Source organism: Balaenoptera borealis (assembly GCF_965194805.1).
Source record: "Balaenoptera borealis genome assembly, chromosome: 11".
Classification (NCBI taxonomy): Eukaryota; Metazoa; Chordata; class Mammalia; order Artiodactyla; family Balaenopteridae; genus Balaenoptera; species Balaenoptera borealis.
The window spans coordinates 110,368,979-110,391,948 of record NC_138868.1 but is presented as its reverse complement, the minus strand read 5'-3'; the positions used below and the strand labels follow the sequence as shown (position 1 = coordinate 110,391,948).

The 22,970-nt window shown below is 44.6% G+C and overlaps 1 protein-coding gene and 1 long non-coding RNA gene across 8 annotated transcripts in view; one reads left to right on the top strand and one right to left on the bottom strand.

Annotated features, from left to right (window-relative positions):
- OPCML (opioid binding protein/cell adhesion molecule like) overlaps nucleotides 1–22,970 on the top strand; it is a 1,243,265-nt gene that overhangs the window by 1,023,288 nt on the left and 197,007 nt on the right. The window lies entirely within an intron of this gene.
- Nucleotides 13,412–21,026, bottom strand: LOC309605342. The gene is made up of 2 exons (XR_014231347.1): nucleotides 16,560–21,026; nucleotides 13,412–16,230 (listed from the first exon to the last, which is right to left on the bottom strand). It is a non-coding gene; the product is annotated as an uncharacterized lncRNA (long non-coding RNA).

Below are 22,970 nucleotides of genomic sequence, written 5' to 3'. Positions count from 1 at the left end.
TGTCTGCCAAGAGGGCAACAGTACCGTGTGAGATTGCTGGCTTTGAGTGGGTGCATCAAGGTGCATGAGCCTCCTGGGAGGCCACAGCAGAGGCTCTTGGCATGACCCAAGATGGTGCTGCCGCTCCTGGCACCTGGTTTGGGATACATACAGGAGCCAGAAAGAGAAGCGGTGGGGTCTGGAGCTGTCATTTGCCTTATTTGCAATAGAACTAAATAAACAGAACAGTCATGAAGTCTGTTCTCAAAACCATCACTGATGTGGAGATGCAGGAGGAAATGAAATGCCTGTTATGTAGAGTCAGTTTGCATGGTGATCTCAGCTTGTGTCCTAAGAGCCTCATCTGTCAGCAGCGCAAGTAAACACAAAGAGAGCTTTCCCAGTGCTGTCAGCAGGGGAAGCAGTCACACTTTCAAAGAAGGGTAAGTTAGTAAATGTTCATAAGTTCCCCCAATAGTTTAAAGTTCATCATGACCCCCATGTAGTCAGAATCCCACCTAAGATTTCAAACTTTACCACCCACAGGTTTAGTTACAGTCATGGTTTAGCGTCAGAGTCATCTGCGAATTCAGAGTGGTGATATTTTCCTACATGCAGCATGTAGACACATATCTGAAGAGTCTGACTTGCATTCCAAAGCCTGGTTGTGAGCCCCTCGTTAGCAAGTTTTACCTGAAACACAGTGTCTTAGCACCAGTACCTATCATTTGTACTTATTCCTATTTTGGCTTCTCATCAAGGTATCAAAAAGCCTTTGACTGTTCTCTTCACTAATCATTCTCTTCACTAATCATTCTCCTCTATAGCTTCAGAAATTGAAGAGCATTAGAAGTGAAGTAAAATAATCACAAGGAAAGCAGTCAAAGATGCGTCTTAGAATAATTATAAACCGTGGTTGTCATGCCTGAGTACCAGGCATAGCAGTCACTTTACAGACACGATCTAATTCTATTTCCCAATTAACCCAAGAGGGTGGGATGCATTTTACTAATTTTTTGAATGAGGAAACTGAGGCTCAGAGAGGCTGAGGAACTTGCCCTAGGGCAAAAGCTGAGAGGTACAGAGCCCTGATTCGAGCTCTGCTTAGTCTATAGGGAAAGCCAGCACTTAACCTCTAAGTGGAATGTCCTCTTCATTCCCTCCCTTTTAAATAAGTCTCAGGCCAGACTGACACACCTGTTCATTTACAAGGCGCAGGCTTGCCTTGTCAGGTTATCTCTGTTTAAAGGATTTCAGTCTAATATCTCTGCAGTCAGGATCTGGCGTCCTTAAACCTTTTCCTCTCCTCCTACTTTATGTATCTTTGTGATTATGACTTCCTCCTTGGAGTTAATATCAAGTCTGTATCGGTGACTCTGAAATCTACATTTCTACTTCTTAATTGCTTCTCTAATTCTAGTCTCTCCTTTCCGATTCTTTCCTGAACTCTTCAAGGTGGGTGTCGCATACGTATTTCACGTGTCCCACGTTGGACTTTTCTTTGCTCCAAAACCCGTTCCTCCTCTTTTAATTCACATTTATATTCATGGACACACCAGCCTTGTATAAAACGTTGGCTTAAGCGTTGACTTTCTTTCTCTCCTGCTTCTCTATCAAAGCAGATGTCATGTCCAATAAAGTCATTCTCTTTCTGTTCCCACAACCACAACCATAAAAGTGCGGCATCTTACACTCTGGTGACTTTTCACTGCCACGTCCTAATTGCTAACCCGTCCTCAGTCTCTGGCTCCTTGTAATTCATTTTAACACTGTTGTCTAAATATTCCTGATGCACGCACCAGATCATGTCACTTCCCCCTGCTTGTAATTTTAATGACTCCCTTTTGACAATACAGTAAAGTCAAAACCTCTTAGATCGCTTTTCCAAGTGCTCAACAATTCAAGGTCAGACCTCCTTTTTCACTCTTACTTTCTATTCTTCCATTTTTATATCCTACACAGAACTTAGCCAAACTTGTCCTTGTAACACCCCCGCCCCCAGTGCCCTGCATTCTTTTCCATTTCTCAAACAATCTATCTGTCTTGAATGTTCTTTTCTCTGGATATCCAAGTTCTACGGACCCTTTAGAGCAGGACTGTCCCATGGACCTTTCTGTGATGATGGAAATGTCCTGTATCTGCATTGTCCGACATGGTAGCCATTAGCCATAAGGGGCTATTAAGAACTAGAGATGTGGCTAGTGAATTGTCAGTATTATTTCATTTTAATTAATTTAATTAAAAATAGCCACACATGCTGGTGGCTATCATATTGAACAGTACAGTTTTAGAGTGGCTAAATCCCCAAAGCCAAAGGCTTTCTTTGGAATTCCAAACCTTTACCTGCACTTCCTTATGCTACCTGTAACTTCTCATTTCATATTTCAGCTATTGGTGGATCTAACTTTTCCCCACACATAGATTTTTCCTTGAAAGCAAGAGCCAGAGCTGGCTCTATCATTTTTAATATGGTCACAGTTTAGGGATTGCAATCTGAATTGGCAAGACCATATAGATAGCTCTTTAACAAATTTATATTAAGTGTTACTAATCCATGAAAATAATGGCAAATGTCCTAATTTGGAGGTTATTGGAGACCATACCACAAAGCGTGTCATCCACCTTGGATTTATTACCTTCTCCCCATGCTTAGGACAGATCACCGTATAGGCAGGCACCAGAAGCATTTATTTCTACTGAATAGAGAAGTCCTTAGTGAAACCTTTTTTAAATTTCCATAATTTAGAGCTTCAGGGGAAAGATCCGACACAGCCACGTTTTTTAGTGACATTGGAAATCACCCCAAACAGGATGGCCCAGAGGGCAGCCTTGGCAGGCAGCTAAAAGGGCACCCCCCCCAGCCTGCTGCAATCAACATGATGGCATCAGTGACACACCCTGATTGGCCAGCAAGCACACATTAATGACCAGCTAGCAACTGTGTTCAGGTCAATTAATTTATATTTGTATTTTGCAAATGAAAAGTTGCCCTGTTAGATTATTGATTCTTTGTCCCTGTATTCAATTTGTTTTTAATTGCACCGTTGCTGGGCCAGGCCCTCCCTCCTGGCACGCTGGCAATAAATCTGCCACCATCTCAACAATCAACAATAAATGTGTCTCTTCATGTCATTATTAATATGCCTCTTGGACTGGTTCATTACCATGGCTAACAGTTTATAAGAGAGGGCTGGAACGCTGCCAGGAAGATCCCTTTTCCCGAGGGCTATTTTGTCATGATAGGACTGATGTTCTCAGGCCTGTGTGTGTCTGAGGAAAGGGGCCTGGGATTTAATTTAATATAGCTGGAATGTGAGCTGCCTAATCCTCTCCTAATCATAAACAGCTTTAGAAGAAGATTCTGTTGGAATAGAGATTTTTCCCCTCTCTTCCAATTCTTCCTCTTTCTTCTCACTTTTTTCTTTATTATCTTCTTAATTCCTTCTTAGTTTCTGCTCAGATAGGTTTTTTTCCCCTCTCAAAAACAACGTAACAGCTACCTGGGTGATGTAAAATCCCTAGGTAAGGGAGCCATGTGCCCCCAGGAGCTGGAGTTTTATTATTGGTTTATTGGTAGCTGAAAGCAGAGGGGAGTGCCCTGTGCTTGATGTGTGAATGGTGATTAACAGAGCTGCAGAAAGGCTGCCCTCATAATGTCACCTTAATTGAGGTCAGTATTGAAAAAGAATAAGCCCTATCTTATAGTAGAGATAATCGTGAATTACAATATGGTTATCGGCTCTTTCAGTTATTAGAATTTTTCAAGGAGAAGCACAGATTTTAGATGAATTTATAGGTTGGCAGAAGAGACCCTGTGTGTCTCAGATATGCCAAAGGGGACATCTAAATGGGACGGAGTGTTTACAAGGGTCCTGCTGTGGCCTGAGATCTAATAATAGTCCAGATGTTGGCCATTTTCAAGGCGCAGGTTGCTCCAGGACAAGAAATTTGGCGTCCCTCCCTCAGATACAGAGTGAACAGTCAATTTTTGGTTCAAGATAGAGATTTTTATACTTAATTTACTATGAACAGTGCCCATTGCACTTCTTGGTACAGAGCTCTCCAAAGCAGGTCACACTGGGCTTATTGAAAGAGAGGGGCATGGGGGTGGTGTGACACCTGCTGTTTCTCTTGATAGGAGTCTAAGTGGCCCAGGGAAGTGGAGGGAAGGAGCCTGGGACTTGGGCCAGGACGATTTAGAAGAAAAGGTGGCAAGGGAAAGCTGGCAGGAGACTGAAGATGCCTGCAGAAGGCCAGAGCTACAGATGGAGGATGTGATGGGAGGCAAGGGAGCAGAGGAGGTGGGGAGGGGTTGAGAGAAAGGGGAAGAAGAGACAGGGAAGCCCAGCCCAGGGCTCAGCGCATGGAGACCGCCTCCCCTCAGGGACGTGGGGCACCATGGCCAGGCTGCTCCAGTGCAAGCACCTCTGTGCCCATGACACCCTGGGGTTCTCGCCACTGCTCCCCTGCTGCTTTGCTGCATCTCGCTCAGCCTGGCCTCCACGCGAGGCAGGAAGAGACTGATGCAGTCACTGGTGTGGAGCTCAGGCTCAGGAAGGCTCCTGATCCCCACCCTCTCCCGCCTCCCACTTCCCCCCATACCAGTGAGAACTGATCCCGTCTCTGCAGACTCATGGCTGGGCTTGTGTTTTCCAAGTGCTGTCATATCCAGGTTAATCCAACAGAAAAGGCAATGTTATTGATAAGCAAAGCCTTAATTCAAACACGTACAGAACGAAATGCATTTACCAGGCTGCCTCTAGGTAAGAGGCATGAAAAATTCAACTCCTGGTTTGGCTACTTGCTGTATGATCTTAAATGAGTTACTTAGTTTCAAAGTCTTCATCTGTAAATTTTGGGAAATAAAGGCTGTCCTACCTCCTTCTTACGGTTGTTCTACATTAAGTGGACAGCACTCTATACTAGGTCCTGTACAATGGAAAATAACTAAAATCGTTTGTTGTTTTAAGCTGCTAGGTTAACTTTAGAAATTAACCGACCCTCTGAGTTTGCATGACAGGCGTTATGCTGGGGTGATTCATTCATACTTAGAACTCTGAACCCTCTACTCATCCTAATACAGTTTTCACATTAAAATATAGCCACTGGCCCCTTATATTTTAATAAATTTTATTGGATTTTATGGGTAATAATGGAAGAACCGTGGCATCTTCTGAGCGTATCTGAATGTGTGTGATATCCCCATCCTTGAAGTTTTATGTCACTCTTATTATTTTTAAATATTCTTCTCTTAACTATTTTTATATTGTCATCATAATTTTATAGTCTCACGTCCGAAAGGTACTTCTGAAAAATATCTATAGTTATGCTTATTGATAGAGAATTGAGGTTAAGCAGACAACTTTGAGTCAAAAGGGAAATAGCACTAAATCATCATCTAAGGTTTGTTTTCTTTAAGAACCTTACATCCTCACATAAATATGCAAACCTTAGAGACGTTTCTAAAACCGTATCTTTAAGGGGCCGCTACTGTATACTGAAAGGCATAGCTTCATTTCTAATGAAACCCCCTTATTGCAATCACATCCAAAATAAAATAAGAAAAGCGTACGCTCCAGTTTCAAAAGGGAAACAAAAAAAAACAAGTCAGGCCGCAGCGCACAGATCCCCAAGTGCCCACTTTAAATGCCCCACCGATGGGAGTGCGAAACGAAGGGCCCTGAGCCCTGGCCGAGGTTCATCCAAAGCACCAACAACGCATAACAGAATCAGAGAATGCAAAATGGCTACTTGAGGAATAAAGCTTCCCAGCCCTTGGTTCAGCAGCAGCAGGGTGGAAAGTGAGGGGACAGGAAAATCAAAGTCCCTTTAAAAAAAGTGATCACACATCGAGACAAAATGTCCCCACAGCAGGAAAGAAAGTGGAAAACACACCAAATCAATCACCTTAAAAATGAGGCTTAAAATCTTCTACTACATAAGATGTAGGTGGGGAGGGAAGAGTGGATCCGGCAGCTTGAAAGTCTTTTATTAAACTGCACACTGACTGCCATGGCACATACAAGAGAATGCAATTAAGGTCAGGCCATTAAAAAGGTGCCCAAGGATAGCTCTGTGAAAGACCAGGGGGCAGTCTGCAGGAGCTCAGGATACTCACTTTGAAAAAGCGCCAGGCGGGGCGAAGGGCCTCTGATGGGACAGCCCTGAAGTGAGGTCCCGGTAGAGGCAGGGGGAAAGCGGAGGTGGGAATTCTTGCCTCGCCTCCCAGTGCCCGCTGGAGTGGCCTCAGCCCGGTTCTCACCAGTCCTGTCTTCCTTCAACCACAGTGCCCTCAGCACCATTTAGGATAATGTGTCTCCAAGGGACATTCATGGTCAGCAGGGGATGACACCGCAGGTACACCATCACGTGGGCATCACTCTGGCCCGCGGTCGCCCTTCCTCTCCTTAGACAGGTCCAGGTCCACATCTACCGGCTGACTGAGAAGGGCAGGTGTGGAGCCCGGATGGGGCGCACGCCCCCGCCTCCCCTTGGTCGGAGGGACCAGGCTGGGCTGAACTGATCCGCGAGTGAAGAGCTTGGCCTCCCATTGGAAGCTCCGGAGACACCGTGTCCTTCAGAGCTGTCTCTGGGTTCGGGCTTTGCTAGGCGTGCAGTGTGGCCGGCTGCTCACGGAGAGCACAGAGTGATGGTGCCTGGTCCTGCTCCCTCCCTCTCAGCGCACCCCGGGTGCCCCACCCATGCCTGCCCTGTTCGGGGGGGGCCTCCCCTCCAAAGACCTGGAGGTGTTACAGGAGCTCGGACCTTCCAAGGGTCACACCGCCTGGGGATAGCTCTGTGACACTGTGCTCTCTTCACTGGTCACACATCTGATTTCCCCACCAAAATATAAGCACCGTGAAGTCAGGGACAAAGTTTTCACCTCCCTGCGGACGCAAACGTTTACCTCTCATGTAAGCAGGGCCTCACATAGATTAGAGGGTAAAAATATTTATTAAATGCGTCTGGCATGTAATGAGCAATCAAGTAAGTATCAGACGATAAGATGGATGGAAATATTCAGTGGAGGGGAGCAAATCGGTGTTGGCATGTGTGTGCGCAAATCGACTCCAGCCTCATACCGGACAGGTGTAACTCCCCTGGGAGTCTGGTGCTTCCCAGCAGCTCCTCCTTCCTCGATAGCCCGGAAGTGAATTCCGGAGTCGGGAGTGGGTGAGACAGTGCTTATCTCCTGTGCTGCCTGGCCCGCCTCTCTTCTTGTGCGGGGGCCGCACACCACCGTCCCACACCGCGTTCTCGTTGCCTTTCGCTGGAGGCGGCCTGCTAATTGCCGAAGGTTTCCAGGGCGCTCGCGGCGCTCGGGCTCCAGGCCTTTCTATTTTCCCGTCTGCTGGAGTCCGGGAAGCCGTGACCCGGCCACCTGAGCAGGTTCCTGGAAGCTTTCTAGCAGAAACACCAGCTACAAAGTGCCCATTATGGCTGCAGCAAGAGGGGTTTACAGACTTCTCCGACGTTAGGAAAGGGAAAATCATTTCTGGGTATAATACAGTTTGGAACATGCTCCCATTTGCTTCAGAAACTATTGCCTTGCAGTGATCTTCTGTCTCTGGCAGTGAATGTTCCCTGGGCTGCAGCTACCGTGAATCAAAGCCGCTCCGGTGCTGGCGGAGCCGGGTTTGTTGCTGGGTCATTTCTCCCCTCCTTCCATGCTTACATCTCCTTTCCCCACTTTACTGCTTTCTGAAGTTGTCCCTTGTTCCCCCTCCTCTCTTCTGCTTCTTTTGTCCTACCCCTCCAGGCAGGGCTGTTCACCTGCTTCCAGCGGCAGGGAGGGCCTGAGGACCAGCCAGCGTTGCCAGTACATCTACATACATTTACATCTCGTTGGCCTGCAAACATGATGATTATGCAGAGTTCTCCTCTGAGCGGTGAAAGGATTCTGTTTGGATTCAGGAACTTTGGGTTGCACAGGACACAGCTAGGAAAGAGAGGGTGCAGCCCCTGCGCTTGCACAGAGGAGGGTGTGGATGTAATGTATGGGAGTGACTGAAGGACCAGGTGTCAATGGCACAGCTCCAAGGACAGTGGTCATCCAACCGGGCCCCTGCCTTGACTTGTCCACGTCTCCTGGAGTGCCACCTTGCCCCCAGTTAGGGGACGAGGTAGAGAGCGTGCCCTCTGGCCAGCTGCCTGAGCAGTCTCCCACTCAGCCCACTTTCCTGTCTGCAGCTTCTCTCTTTGGGTAAATTCAGCACACCTCTGTGCTGAAATAAGTTTTCAGGCCAGCCTGCTCTTTCATCACGTGTTGAAAGCTGTACTGGGGCCCTGATCCATCCTGTTTCTTCTGAGCCAGGTAGGACCTTTAGGTAGGGCCACGTTGCCAGCATCCATTCATAGAAAATAATCCTGTGATTATAAGAACACCATGTGGTGAGTCGAAAGATCTAGAAAACAACTTCATTATCCGTGACTTATGCTCTGAGGCACATGGATTAACCTCCCTGGGTCTGTTTCCCGCTCTGTAAAGTAAGGGAGAAGAAGTAAATGGTCTCTGAAGTTCATTCCCACTCTAAAATTCTGGATTTTTATTTCTGGGATGATGTATTTTGTATATATATTTTTTCATTCTTCCACAGATGGTTCTATATTGTAGTCTATCCACTGTTTCACTTGTTCACACACTGAATATTTAACACCTGCCATGTGAAACCGTATTCAGTGATGTCTCGAGGATCATACCTGTATTGGGCACTTTGCTTCAGATGGAGGGTAACGTAAGTCTGCCTTTGGTAGGGTTATGTTTACACTTCCTCCCACTATATCGTAAGTCCTTGGGGGTAGACATTGCTTGTGCCAACCTGAACACCTAAAATGTGCGATGGGGTTGCTAGCACTCAACATTGTTTGCTGAACAGAATTAAAGCGAATCCCTCTTTCATTCTGAAGTTTTCCCTACTTTTATATTTTTTTAGTGGAGAAAGAAGACACTGACAACTAAGAATAGTCACCATTAAATTATGGAGTTTTCTTTTTTATTAATTAAAAGAATATTCTGGGGAATGTTGAGGCAGGTGAATGGGTAAACCACTAGTCTGGTCTTACCCTAAGCATTCTAAGATGATCTGGGTGGGTCTACATCCCCTGGAAACCAAAAATCACTCCTTAAAAAAAAAATCAGTAAACCTACCTAATCATTTATTGAATGTCCGTTATATTCATGATACATTAGGAACTATTCAGAGGAGAAGAAAACTCCAAGGAAGGTTTCATTCTTGAGGGGAGACAGAATGTACACCTTTAAAACAATTAGAGACAACTATTTAAATTGAGCACCAGGGAAAGCGTATTTCAGTTTGGCTGGTCAGTGTTTCATCACTTTGCCGGTAGACTGACCTGATGTTTTCTCCAGCATGTCATAGGGGCACCTCAGAGTCAACCATGTCCAGAATTGAACTCACATTGTCCTATACCAGTGTCCCCTCTCTTGGGGTTTGGCACTACCGTGATCTAGTTCCATGCACCAGAAACATGACCGTCCATCTGGAGACCTCGCTACTCAGTTGCTTTAGCCAACAGTGCTGCCTTAGTCTCCTCAGACTGCCTCACAAAATACCGCAGGCTGGGAGGGTTAAACAGCAGACATTCATTTTCACACAGTTCTGGAGGCTGGAAGTCTGAGATCAAGGTGCCAGCCGGGTTGGTTTTGGCAAGAGCTCTCCTCCTGGCCTGTAGGAAAATGGCCTTCCAGCTGTGTCCTCACATGGCCCTTTGTGTGTGTGTGTGTGTGTGTGTGTGTGTGTGTGTGTGTGTGTGTGTAGAGAGTGATCTCTGGTGTCCCCTCCTCTTCCTATAAGGGTACCAGTCCTATAAGATCAGGGCCCTACACAATGACCTCATTTAACCTTAACTACCTCCTTAAAGGCCCCACTTCCAAACAGTCACATGGGGGCAGTAGGGCTTCAACACATGAATTGGGGGGGCATAATTAATTCCATTACAGATACCAGCTAAGGTAATCCCAGCTTCTCAGACCTCAATATCTTAGTGGCTTAACACAATAAAATGGTACTGCTTGTTCAGAAATTCCAATTACCTGGGAGGTAGGGGAGGGCAAGTGCCAGGTTCCATGCCATCATTCAGGAATAAAAGTTGACTGAGGCTCTGCCCCCTTCAGAACATGGTGACAGTGTCAACTCTGGCCGTAGACATCCAGCCGGCTGCCTGGAGGAGAGGGTAAAGATGGGCATAAAAAGATGAGGGTTTTTGCGGGGGAAGGGCTTGTATTTATTTGCTCGCTTGTTTGTTGTATGGGCCAGGCTTCGTAGAAGTGTGCACAGTACTAACACTCACTTCTACTCCTTTGGCTGGAAATACAGTCCAGCTGTGTGTCCAGGAAGAGAAGAATAGATTTGGTGAATAGCTAGCCCATCTCTGAGATACCAAATCCCATTCACCAGTCACCAAAAGTACGTCTTAGATCTGTCCACCTCCTTCTACCTCCACAATCCAACAATCTAAGACAAGATACCATTGTCACTCACTTGAATCATCACAAAATCCTATTAGGTTTTTATCCACATAGTCTCTTTAACTTTTTTAGAGTAATAAAATACATGTAAGGTAAAATTGACTATTTTAACCATTTTAAAGGGTATAATTCAGAGGCATTAAATACATTGACAGTGTTGTGCACCTATCACCACTGTCAACCTCTAGAACATTATCATCCCAAACTCTGTACCCATTAAACAGTACCTCCCCATCCCTTCCTCCCCGCCAGCCTCTGTCACCCCCTCCACTTCTACTCTGCATCGTGCTCAGTTGCCCCTACAGCCAGAATGATCTCCTAAAAGAGTCTAATCATCACACACACACACACTGTTTAGACTCTTAGATGACTTTCCACTATTTCCAGCAAGATTACAAACGTCCCTACGGTGGTCCACAAACCCTGGGAGCTCGTGTCCGTAGCTGCCTCCCTAGCCGGTGGGAGAACGCACCTCCCTCAGATTCTGTTCTCCAGGCACCCACAGTGCTCTTCATTCAGCCCACGTGTTTCCCACGTTCCCTCCTTCCTCGGGATCTCTGCATCGGCTGTTCTCTCTCGGTGTTCTTGCCTCCCCATTCCTCCATCATCCATCAGATTTCCTCTCATCCGTCACTCCCTCTGTCTTCTCTCACCCTCCCGACCATGCCATGCCTGCCCCTTCCAGAACACTTCTTGCATTGTTACACATATTTTTCTTTTAATTTTATAATAAATATATATCTTCCCACTGGGCCTTAAATTCCATAAGGGTGGAGACTGTACTGTTTATGTTCACTGTTTCATTCCTCGTACCAAATGCGGTGCCTAGCATGTAATAGTCACTTGATGACTAAATGATGAATGAACAGATGAATGCTATCGGCACCAGGAAGGGTTGAAACCAGAGTTGTACAGAAGGTGGCTTGGCAGAAAGGAGCATGAAAACATTGGCAAAATCAGCCTAAGACAAAGAGGAAGACATTCCTCACTGAATGAAACAGCCTAATTAGTTTACTATTTTATTACTTATTCATTTCCCATGAAATCTCTTTTAGGATGTCACTTCTTTCTAACTGGTAGTGATGATGGTATGATGATCAGGATAATGAAAAAGAAGAATATTTCTTAATTCTAGAGTATGTCCCTCTTTGCAGGAAACGGGAAGAAAAAACAATATTGTTGAGTAATAAGTACTGGGCAAACGATTTCACATGATACTATATTTGATATTAAAGTTCCCTAAATAGAGTATCTTTGACATCTCTACTACATCCTTGGGAGCTTGAGAAGAAAGGAAACTGTGCCTCAGAGCCATGGAGTAAATGCACCGAAATCGCAGCTAGGAAAGCCAAGGCTGGGGCTTAGTCATCCAGACTCTCAGCTAAGTGTCGTTTGCTTGTTTTTTGCTTTGTTTTGTTTCTTGTCTCACTCTTGGTCCTGGTTTCCCGGCTAATACCCTCATACTTCAGTGCTCTAGAAATTGGATGGATTGAGAATATCAACCAAACCCATTTAAAGTCTTTGGAAATGTTTTAACCAAGCTACCTTAGTTCTGGGCTCCTAGGGAACAGATCCTGGGGCAGAGACTAAACACTGACATTTTATTTTGTGGCTAAATCCCAGGGCAGAGAGAGTGAAGGCAAAGGGAGCGCAGAAGAAAAGGATGGGAAGCAGTACCAGGTGGTGCCTGATCAGGGTCGGGTACAGATCGACGATGAACAGTTCAGAGGCAGAGCTGGAGACGTGGCAGGTGCTTCCGCTCAGTGGTGCAGGAAGTCTACAGACCAGCTCCAGAACGAGCCTGTGCCTTGAAACTATCCATCGTCAGGAAGGACGCAGGGGGATTGCCTGACCTGAGTCCCTCCCCGTCTCAGTCACTGCCGTCCTTTGGTGCAAGTTTGCTCTGCGGGGAGTGAGCTCCCCGGACTTCGGGACTGCATTGCATGTCCCCTGTAGCCGCCACCAGGGAAGCAGACCCCGTGCCCTGAAGGCCGGCATTGCATCTGAGGTCGGAAGTGGCGGAGGATCCAGAGACCGCGAGGGCTCAGCTGGTCAGCTGCGGGTGGTAGATGTGCAAGGGTACACGAGCTGGTCAGCCAGGGCAACAGGGGAGGTGAGGCAACCAGCTGAAGGTGTAGGAGTTAAGGAGGCCACGAGAATTGGAGGGGCAGTGGAAGGCGCCTAATGGGCACAGCTTTTGAAAGATGGGAGTGTCTGTTATGGTTACCTTTTCAGTTCTAACCTCCTCTCAGCCTGGCCAGAAGGCAACAGTTGAAGAAGACTGAGGACACTGGATGGGTATCAGCTGAAACAATCACTGTGGCTGGGAGTTGGCTCAACTATGTTGGAAAATTGCTTAAGATGATTTTTCTTAAATCTAAACATGCATCTATTGGGACTTACCTGGTGGCGCAGTGGTTAAGACTCCGTGCTCCGAATGCACGGGGCCTAGGTTCGATCCCTGGTCAGGTAACTAGATCCCACATGCATGCCGCAACTAAGAGTTCGCATGCCACAACTAAGGAGCCAGAGAGCCACAACTAGAGAGCCTATGAGCCGCAACTAAGGGCCTGCCTGCCACAACTAAGACCAGGCACAACCAAATAAATTAATTAATTAATTAATTAATTATTTAAAAAACAAACATGCGTCTATTGTATGGCCCCCAAAATAAACATCTGGGTATTTTCCCAGTGGAGATTTGTATATGTGTACGTTAAAAGACATGAATAAGAGTGTTCACAGTAGCTTTCTTCAGAATACCCCCAAAACTGGAAACCACTCAGTGTTGACCAAGAGAATGGATAAACAGATTATGGAACAAATATAATGAAAAGCTGCATAGCAATAAAGAAAGAACAAACTCCTAAGACCTCCCAGAACATGGAGGAATCTCAAACGTACTGTGTTAAATGAAGGGAGCCATGCACAAAACAGTACCTATTATAGAATTCCATTTATGTGGAATTCAAGAGTCATAATAGTGGCAATCTTTGGAGAGGTATTGAATAGGAAAGGGCAAGATGGAAGCTTCTGGAATGAGGCCATGTCTTATGTCTTGTTCTGTATGGTGACTACATGGTTGAATACACATGTACAGGTTCACCTACCTGTGCATTTCAAATCTCTCTTCTCTGTTTTATCTAAGTTATACCTTAATTACGCACACGCCAAACCTCTCCCATCCTGAGATTTTATGAAGCAAATCTCGACTGCTCTGAAAACATGGATCTAGAGCATTAAAACCCACAGCTTTGGGATTTGTCCAATAAAACCTTTTGTTTAGGAAACATGGAATAAGTTTGTCCTCCATGGAATTTGTAGACACTACAAGAAAGCATTTTCAGTTACTGGAAAAGGGACAACCCATTGTCTCCTCCTAGCCCTAGAGCCCTGTTAACAGATACAATTAAAATAATGAATTATCAAAGGGAGAGCAAACATTTAGGTCAAAACACAAGCGACTGAATGGATCAGATAGACGGCTAAGAGAGATTTTATTTTTGCACCAAGAAAAATGATGAGGGAAAAATACTGACTCACAAAGAAAACACAAAGAAGGATGACAAAGCTTTAGTCCAGCAGAAAAGATCAAAATTCGCGTCCCTGGAGTGACAAGAGAAGGATCTAGGGGAGACTAGCAATGAATAGAGGGAAAGGCGCCTAGAAAGAGGAGCCAGACAAACAAAGACGAGGAAGAAAGAGGGCCTCTTACAAAAGGGCCAAACGTGAAAAGAGGAGAGAGAAGCACGTAACCTATAACAAGCCACTGAGGGAGGGAAAGCACGAGAAGGGAAGGACTTGAGATGGAAAATAAAAATGAAGAAGATGAAAAGGAAGGGGCGAAATAGAAGGAAATGGACTAACCCGTTGCTCTGAAGAGAGCCGAGGCTGTGCTGGGAAATGGATGTTTCCGCGGGCAGAGGGTCGGTGGGCTGGGGCAGCCCCTGCTCAGCTGCGGCCGGGACGGCTCTGGCAGGTCCAGCCCAGGACGTCCACAGAGGTGACCAAAGTGCTTCTCAGATTCTGGGGCCCTGGGATGAGCCCTCTCTCTCTCTCCAAGGTACCGTGTTTTGGTTTGGGGTCTGCAATGCCCTGTCTGCTGTCGATCAAGGTTGAAAGAGTGAATCTGATTGAACTGGCGTTGGGAGGGTCTCTTCATACCACGGAGCGAGGAGCAGAGTCAAAAACCCGGGCGTGATGTCTCGTCCTGCGGAGGCTCAGGCAACCCATTGTCTCTCTTTGAGCCTCGACTTCCTCGGCTGTAAATTGGAGATAATGCTCACTCTGGCAATCCTTTGAATGGACTAATCTAGAAGAAAGACTTTTCATCCAACACAAAGCACTATAGACATTTCAGGTGTTATTATGACCAGGTTTGTTACTGGAGGACATGGGATGGAGACCTCAGGTCACTTGTGAATAAAGTCAAAAGGGAAAAGCACATGCATTGTGTAGGGATGTCTTGGGCTTAATGTTTGCTCCACAGGGAAGATGCTGGCATCTGTGTCTGAGTGGTAAAACCCCGGAGACGGCGGACATAAACTCTGGTTTATTGAGAGGCGCGGCTGCCTGTGGAATGTGAAAGATCTGGCTCCAAGCTTCCCATCATCATCTGGAGATGCTAAATGGCTCCTTCGTCCCCTGCAGTTGTGCCTGCCTGGTGCATTCTGAAGAACAGAAACGTTAAAAACAACAACAAAACAGAACTGATTAATTACTGCAAAAGCTGTTTCTGGTGGGGGGAAGAGAAAAGTTGTTGTTCTATTATATTTCTGAAAAGTGAGCATTTTATTGTTTCTACAAATTGCTCCCTGGAAAGTACTTTCATTTTCTAATTGTTCATAAATTTACTGACAGGTGGTTACACAGGTGTAACATCATTATTTCATTTTATTGTATACATTGTTTTAACGAGAAGATCTGGAAGGGCTGGGTACCATGTATCACTCGATGTACCTGCAAATGTGTGGGTGGCTAGGCATAGCCCAAGGCTGCCGCTTCCTCGCACACGCCTGGGTCTGGTTTCCCTCACTCGGGGTCAGTCTGGACGGCTGTGACTGGTTAGAATACATAAAGACGTGACAGCAAAAACAAATCGCTTTTTCATAGTTATTCTTTTGCTTAAAAAAAAAAGATTTAAGATTTCTTTTCACTTTCACTGAATCATCTGTCCCAGTGTTCCTCGCCAAGGACAAAACAAATTTCAGAGTTTAGGTAAAAAGTTGATATTTGATGAACATTAGTTGTGCTGGACAGATTGCTGTTTTCAGTTTAACATATATTAGTACTTGCACTATAATAGATCCCTAACTCTGTAAAGCTAGGAATTATTTCAGCATTGTTTAGCATAATTGTAACACTTAGCATTTTGGCTAGATTATAGCAGGCGCTCAATAAATATTTGCAACTTACCATTCCAACTGTTATTCATAATTTATGTGCAAGGCTGAGCAAATCAATTAAGAAAACTACCCTCTCATGGAAATAATAACCTTATGATTTACATAAAGGCAACTACAGGCAATTGAGTTCAGCAAGTAGGTTCACGTGTTTAGGAGAACTGAGGAGGTGGAAAGAGCAGGTAAAACTGGCTTCTGCCCCACCTTGTAGGAACCGCTCATGTCAAGGTTACCCTTAACATCCAAGTAGCTGGCCCTGTTTCTTCTCACACTTCACCCCTCAATAGGTTTTGAAGCTGGTTGCCACTCTCTCCTGGTAGAAACTCTCTTGTTTCTATGAGGTCACTCACTCCCCGTTGTCTACATAACCCTACTCGCTCCTTCTTTTTTTTTTTTTTTTTTTTAATTTTTATTTATTTATTTATTATTATTATTTTTGGCTGTGTTGGGTCTTCGTTTCTGTGTGAGGGCTTTCTCTAGTTGTGGCGAGCGGGGGCCACTCTTCATCGCGGTGCGTGGGCCTCTCACCGTCGCGGCCTCTCTTGTTGCGGAGCACAAGCTCCAGACGCGCAGGCTCAGTAGTTGTGGCTCACAGGCCCAGTCGCTCCGCGGCATGTGGGATCTTCCCAGACCAGGGCTCGAACCCGTGTCCCCTGCATTGGCAGGCAGATTCTCAACCACTGCGCCACCAGGGAAGCCCTACTCACTCCTTCTTGATACCAGAAGGTAGGTTCTTGTCTCTTTGAAGAAAGAATTCAGAAACAAGACAGGGAGGTCAAGAAAGTAAAGTGAGGATTTATTTAAGCAATAGTACACTCTCAAGGGGAGAATGGGCAGTCTCACATGAGTAGCTGCCCTGAGTTTCTTTGGCAAGTTGGTTATGTAGGGCATGGAAATGAAGGGGCAGAATATTCACTGGGGAAGGAGGGGTTTGGGGTCATATTCCCTGATTTTCATCCCAGCTCCATCTTCCTGAGGGGAGGAGGGTATTTGTGTCCTCATTTAGCCTTGATGGGAAGTGTCCTGGCGTCAGTGCATGATGGGTACTTCTTACCTACAAAGCTAATTTTATTGTAATGAGAGCATAGTGAACAACAGGTTACATTCGGATGCCGGAGATTCCTGCCTTTTCCCACCTTTCTTTGTCTGTCTCCATGACGCTTATTGCCCCCAAAATGTGTGGTTTCCTGTCAATCTGGAGGCTCCTGCTTTTCTTTGTCTGCCCACGGACCCCCGTTGTTTGAAAGATGTGTGGTTTCTTGCCCTTTGGCCTGTGGCCCCCCTTCTCTGCTCATCTCTAGCTACCTGCCTGCTCTAACATTCTCCTTCTCTCTCAAGGATGCCTTGCCTCTGTATAACCTTGCATGGAGATTCCATCCAGGGTCCACCTTTGTGCAGTCTACACGGCCCCAGGTCGATCTCACTAATCCAGCTTTTAGTCATAGCTCCACGGTCTGCATGTTTCTGTTGAACTTCTCAGTGACTGTCTCAGACACACACCCCTGAGTGTCCACCAGCTGGTTCTGAACAGCCCACCGTGACCCCCTTAGCTCTCCCCGCCCTCCACCCTCCTCCTCCTCTTTCTGGTCTATATTATCATTCAAGCTCCAAGTACAGCTGCAGGATTTAGCAGCAGAAACAACAGGACACCAGTTAAATGTAAATTCCAGATGAGTAACAGATCATTTTTTCAGTATGTCTGCTCAGTGCTTTTTGTTTTTGTCTTTTTATTTTTTTCCTGCTTTATTGAGGTATAATTGACAAATAAAAATTGTGTGTATTCAAGGAGTTCAATGTGATGATTTGATGTACATAACACACCCTCACATGGTTACTATGTCTTTTCTTGTGGTGAGAACACTTAAGATGTACTCTCTTAGCAAATTTTGAGTGTAAAATAGAGTTTTATTACAATGCAGAATTAACTATAGTCACCATGCTGTACATTAGAGTCTCAGAACTTATTTATTTATAAATAACTGAAAATTTTATAACTGAAAATTATATCCTCTGACCAACACTATTTGACATTTAAATTCAGATTTAATAGGTAATTTATCTGATAATCATAACCCCTACTGAAACCAGGGGACCATCTTTCACACGTCCCTCTCTCTCTTGTTCCTCCGAATACAATCACCAAGATATTTAAGTCCATGTTTCTAGTATTTTTAATTACCTGAGTACTTTTCTTAATAATTGAAACCAGTGCTTCAAGACAAGTTATTTCTTCTTACCTGGATTCCCCCAATTTCTGTGTTTTTTCCCTCGTGCCTCACCTTTTTCAGTCTCTGCCTCACAAGACGTCATAGTGACCTTTCACTATGGTGTTAAGTTGTATGAACGCTGATGGCCACGGGAGAGTTCATGTAGCCTTTTACAGAGAGCGGGGGTGTGAAAAGATGTGCGTTTTAGAAAGTCCTCTGTGATCTGAGTGGGGCTTGACGACTTCTGTCAGCTCCTGTGTTTCTTCTTCCACCAGCTCTAAGATCAGCCGGCTCCGGTACTGCCTCTAAATCACCACCATGATCTTCGCATCTCTGAGCCGCGGCAGGCACTTGTGCCTTTTGCAGAAACACCCCTGCTCACCCCCTCAGAATGCAGATCAGGTGTCATCTCTTCAGGAAAGCCTTTCTGAAACTGGAAGGTTAAATAAGGTGCCTTTCCTATGTGCTGCCGCATCCCATACATACGCCACTATTCCAGAGCCCATGTGTGCCATTGTCTGCTTAGTATTCTGTCTGGTCTGATTTTGGAGTCAGACACAGGGCCTTTCATCTCCTTAAGCCCAGCACCTAGCACGGTGCCTGGCATTGGGGAGCTCGAACACATGTGTGTGGCGTGAATACTAAACGGGGCAGAGGCCTTGCCTGTGGGCATCTTGCACAACTCCTAACTGTTGCCATCCTTAGGAGTCCTCATGGCCATTTAAAGTGCCCCAAACAGGGCCGCTGGAGCTGTAGGCTATCTTCTCCCTGCAAATCAGGAATAATTCTCTTGTAGCACTTACTACATTGTATTGTATTTAGGTGTTTAATTACCTGTCTGCATTTGTTTTCTTCAGCAAACATTCATTGAGCTCCTCCTATGAGATAGGCACCAGGCCCTATGCAGTTCCTTTCTTTGAGGACCTTATAGTCTTTGGTATAAATCAAATAAAGATGTCAATAGACAATGAATCGCAGGCATCTTGATACATGTATGAACAGGGTGTAACAGAGCCTAGAAAAGGAAATAGTCATCCCCTTATAGGGACAGCCGGGAACATTTTAGAGAAGGGTTGACACTAAGATTCTGGAAGGATGATTAAAAATAAACCCAACTGACAAGGGAGAACAGGCATGGCAGGCTTGGACCTGTGGAATAGCATGGCCTATTCGAGAAAATCTAAGGAGCTTTGCATGGCAGGAACATATGGAGGGAGATAAAGCCGGACAGAAAAGCAAAGTCAGATGCTATGGGGAATTCAGTACAAAAATAAGGAATTTGGAAACCACAGAAGGACTTTCTGCTGGGAGAAAAATATGATTAATGTCACTAGATTTTGATTTTAAAAAATATACGTACCTTGTCATGAATGCAGATAAAGTGTACAGAAGATATGGGAAAGGCCTGGTAAAGAATGAAAAATCAGCTTATCTGTATGAATAGGTTTTCCTCTTGGGAGTAATGATCTACTAAGAGCATCTTGACATGGCCTAAATAAATGACTCTACCAGAAGAAGTAGGAGTAGGTCTAGGATTCAAATAAACTGGTTCATTGCTGTATGATGTGAGATATATATATATTAAAAAAGGATTACTGATCAAGCTTCCTGGGTTCTGGATTATGTACTCTTTCACATTTGTTCTTTTGCTGAAAATATCTCTCATATACAGAACATTTTAAAGGGAACATTCTATATATAGATATAGTCACTCTTTTAAAAACAACTCTTTTTACAATGTATTCAAATGATGAAACATCACACCTGCCAACACTGAAAGGCTATAAATAGAGAGTGAGGCACAAATCTAGAAAGAAAAATAAGCAGATCCATTATATATCTGTTGCAATTAGGAGAGTATTTTGGTGTCAGACTACAGAGAAATGGTTATTGAATTGCTCAAATAACTTAGCAACAGGAAATATGATACATAATGACCAGAAAAAACTATATTATCTATTGAAAGAATTATTATGGTGGCAATGTGAATGATCTAATAACTCTCATCCCAAATGAATTGATTGGATTTACTCAATCTGTAGGTAAAATGTTAAGTATCCTCTAAGTGGGGTGGGGGGGGTGGGGGGGGTAAAGAATTCAAACCCAATTACTTACAGCAGTCTCTACAGCAGGGGTGTTGGGGGCAGGTGTTGTATTCAGGATTCCTAGTCTTAAATGTTCATGCTTCAACTATAGAGCACCTCCTGTATACTCACTATCTAAATATTCATGCTTTGGGTAAAGGGCACCTGCTGTATACACATGATCTGCCTGGCTGTGGAGACGTGCCTGTGTGTAAGGTGTGGTCTCTGTCCTTCCACAGTTCACACTATGGTAGTGGAGGCAGACATGGGAAGTAAACAGCTATAATCAAATGCTAAAATACAGATGTGTTCAAGCAAATATCGTGGCTTCATAGAGGAGAGAGTGCCTATCTGGTGTGGTCACGGAGGTCTTTACTGAGCTGAGTTTCTGATGATGAACAGATGATTTCCCTTTGGATAAGTCCTGGGAACAGCATTCTCTGTAGAGAGAAAAGTATGCAAAATCACAGCAGTGAGGAAGTACTGTACTAGCCCAGGAGTAGGTGCAAAATGAAACATTTGCCCTCAGGGAACATCCAGTTGGAATAGGAGGCTGATGTATTTAAAATGAACAGCCCTAGATCAAATCCAATCAGAATTAATTTTTATAACTGTCCCTGGGAAGAGAAGTTAGATAAGAGTAAGATAGTGCTTTGAAATAGAGATGGAGCCTTGAATAATGGGTAGTATTTGGAAAGATGATGGTAATTAAGGAAAAGGGAATTACAGAGAAAGACTATTTTAATCTAGGTTGGAGACTTTGACTTGATACGAAGGAAAACAGGAGGCCATTTAAATGAGTGGCCTGAGAAATGCAGTATTTAAAGATTACGCTGTCCCAGATATGCAGAAGAGCTGGGGGAGAAAGGACAAGAGTTGGGAAGGTCTCCTGGGAGGGCATTGCTGTCACTGTGACAAAAGTAAGGAGAGATTGAAAGAGAGGTGAGCATAGAAGGGAGGGAGAGAGAGGAAATGTAGGGTACATTCCGAAGGGAAAAGAGATTGGAGTGTACAATTGTTTGGATAAGAAGTTTAGGAGAAAAGAATAATTGTAGTATTTGGAAACTGTGTGGAAAAGAATATTTTTCAAATTCTATTTGCAATATAAAGAAATTTGACAAGTTTTTTTTTTTTAATCAGTCATCAATTTTATACACATCAGTGTATACATGTCAATCCCAAGCGCCCAATTCAGCACACCACCATCCCCACCCCACCGTGGTTTTTCCCCCCTTGGTGTCCATATGTTTGTTCTCTACATCTGTGTCTCAACTTCTGCCCTGCGAACCGGTTCATCTGTACCATTTTTCTAGGTTCCACATACATGCGTTAATATACGATATTTGTTTTTCTCTTTCTGACTTACTTCACTCTGTATGACAGTCTCTAGATCCATCCACGTCTCAACAAATGACTCAATTTTGTTCCTTTTTATGGCTGAGTAATATTCCATTTTATATATGTACCACAACTTCTTTATCCATTCGTCTGTCGATGGGCATTTAGGTTGCTTCCATGACCTGGCTATTGTAAATAGTGCTGCAATGAACATTGGGGTGCATGTGTCTTTTTGAATTACGTTTTTCTCTGGGTATATGCCCAGTAGTGGGATTGCTGGATCATATGGTAATTCTATTTTAAGTTTTTTAAGGAACCTCCATATTGGTTTTTTTTTTAATTTTGTTGAAATATAGTCGATTTACAATGCTGTGTTAATTTCTGCTGTACAGCAAAGATATATATATATATATATATATATACACACACACATATACATATATATATACACACACACATTCTTTTTCATTCTTTTCCATTATGGTTTATCACAGGGTATTGAATATAGTTCCCTGTACTCTACAGTAGGACTGTGGTTTATCCATCCTATATATGATAGTTTGCACCTGCTAATCCCAAACTCCCAAGAGAAGGGTGTTTCTGTTAACATATGTATTAATAACTCTGTCTATATTTTCTGTATTCTGATGCTTGGCATCTAGAGCCTTGCTGGCCCTGGAGGGACTGCCCTTCCCAAGACTAACCATTTTCCAGGATAGTAACCAACTGGGCAGCAAGCAAGCATACCTTCCATACGCAAACAAACCTATCCAGAGCCCAAGCTCCCCACCACTTCCTTTCTCAGGGTTTCCTACTTAGGGCCACTCTGTACCTGCCCTACTCACCCTAGGGCCAGGGACCAGGCAACTAGGACAGTATCTACACTCCAGATCCTACAGAAATTTTTTAAACTAGCCAATCCTGAACCTGCATGCCCTGCCTTGCCTTGACCTTCCCACGGAAACCACTACAAAGGCTCTTGCCCACATTTTCCCCACTCGCTCTGCTCCTGAGCTGCCCTGGTCCTGCCCCATGTGGCCTCTGTGCTGTGCTCTGCCCCCTGTTTCTAAGAATCTGTAAGTATAAGAAACTTCTTCCCTCAAGACAGTCATTTTCATGTCTCTGTGTGTTACCATACCTGATCAAAACAAGTCCCAGGTACCTGCCTGAAACAACACACTGAATGCAGTTGATAACCCTTGGCTTGTCTATGTAACCTAACTGACCAGAAGAAGGTCATGAATACCTATGAGAGTTTACATGTCTAAATCATTGCTTTCACTTGCCACTTGTACTGCAGGCAACCTTGGAGATGTTAGGGGGTTTGATTCCAGACCACCAAAAAGCAAATATCGCAATAAAGCGAGTCACACAAATGTTTTTGCGTCCCAGTGCACATAAAAGTTATGCTTGCACCATACTGTAGTCTGTTAAGTATAGTTTAATAGCATTATGTCTAAAAAAGTACATA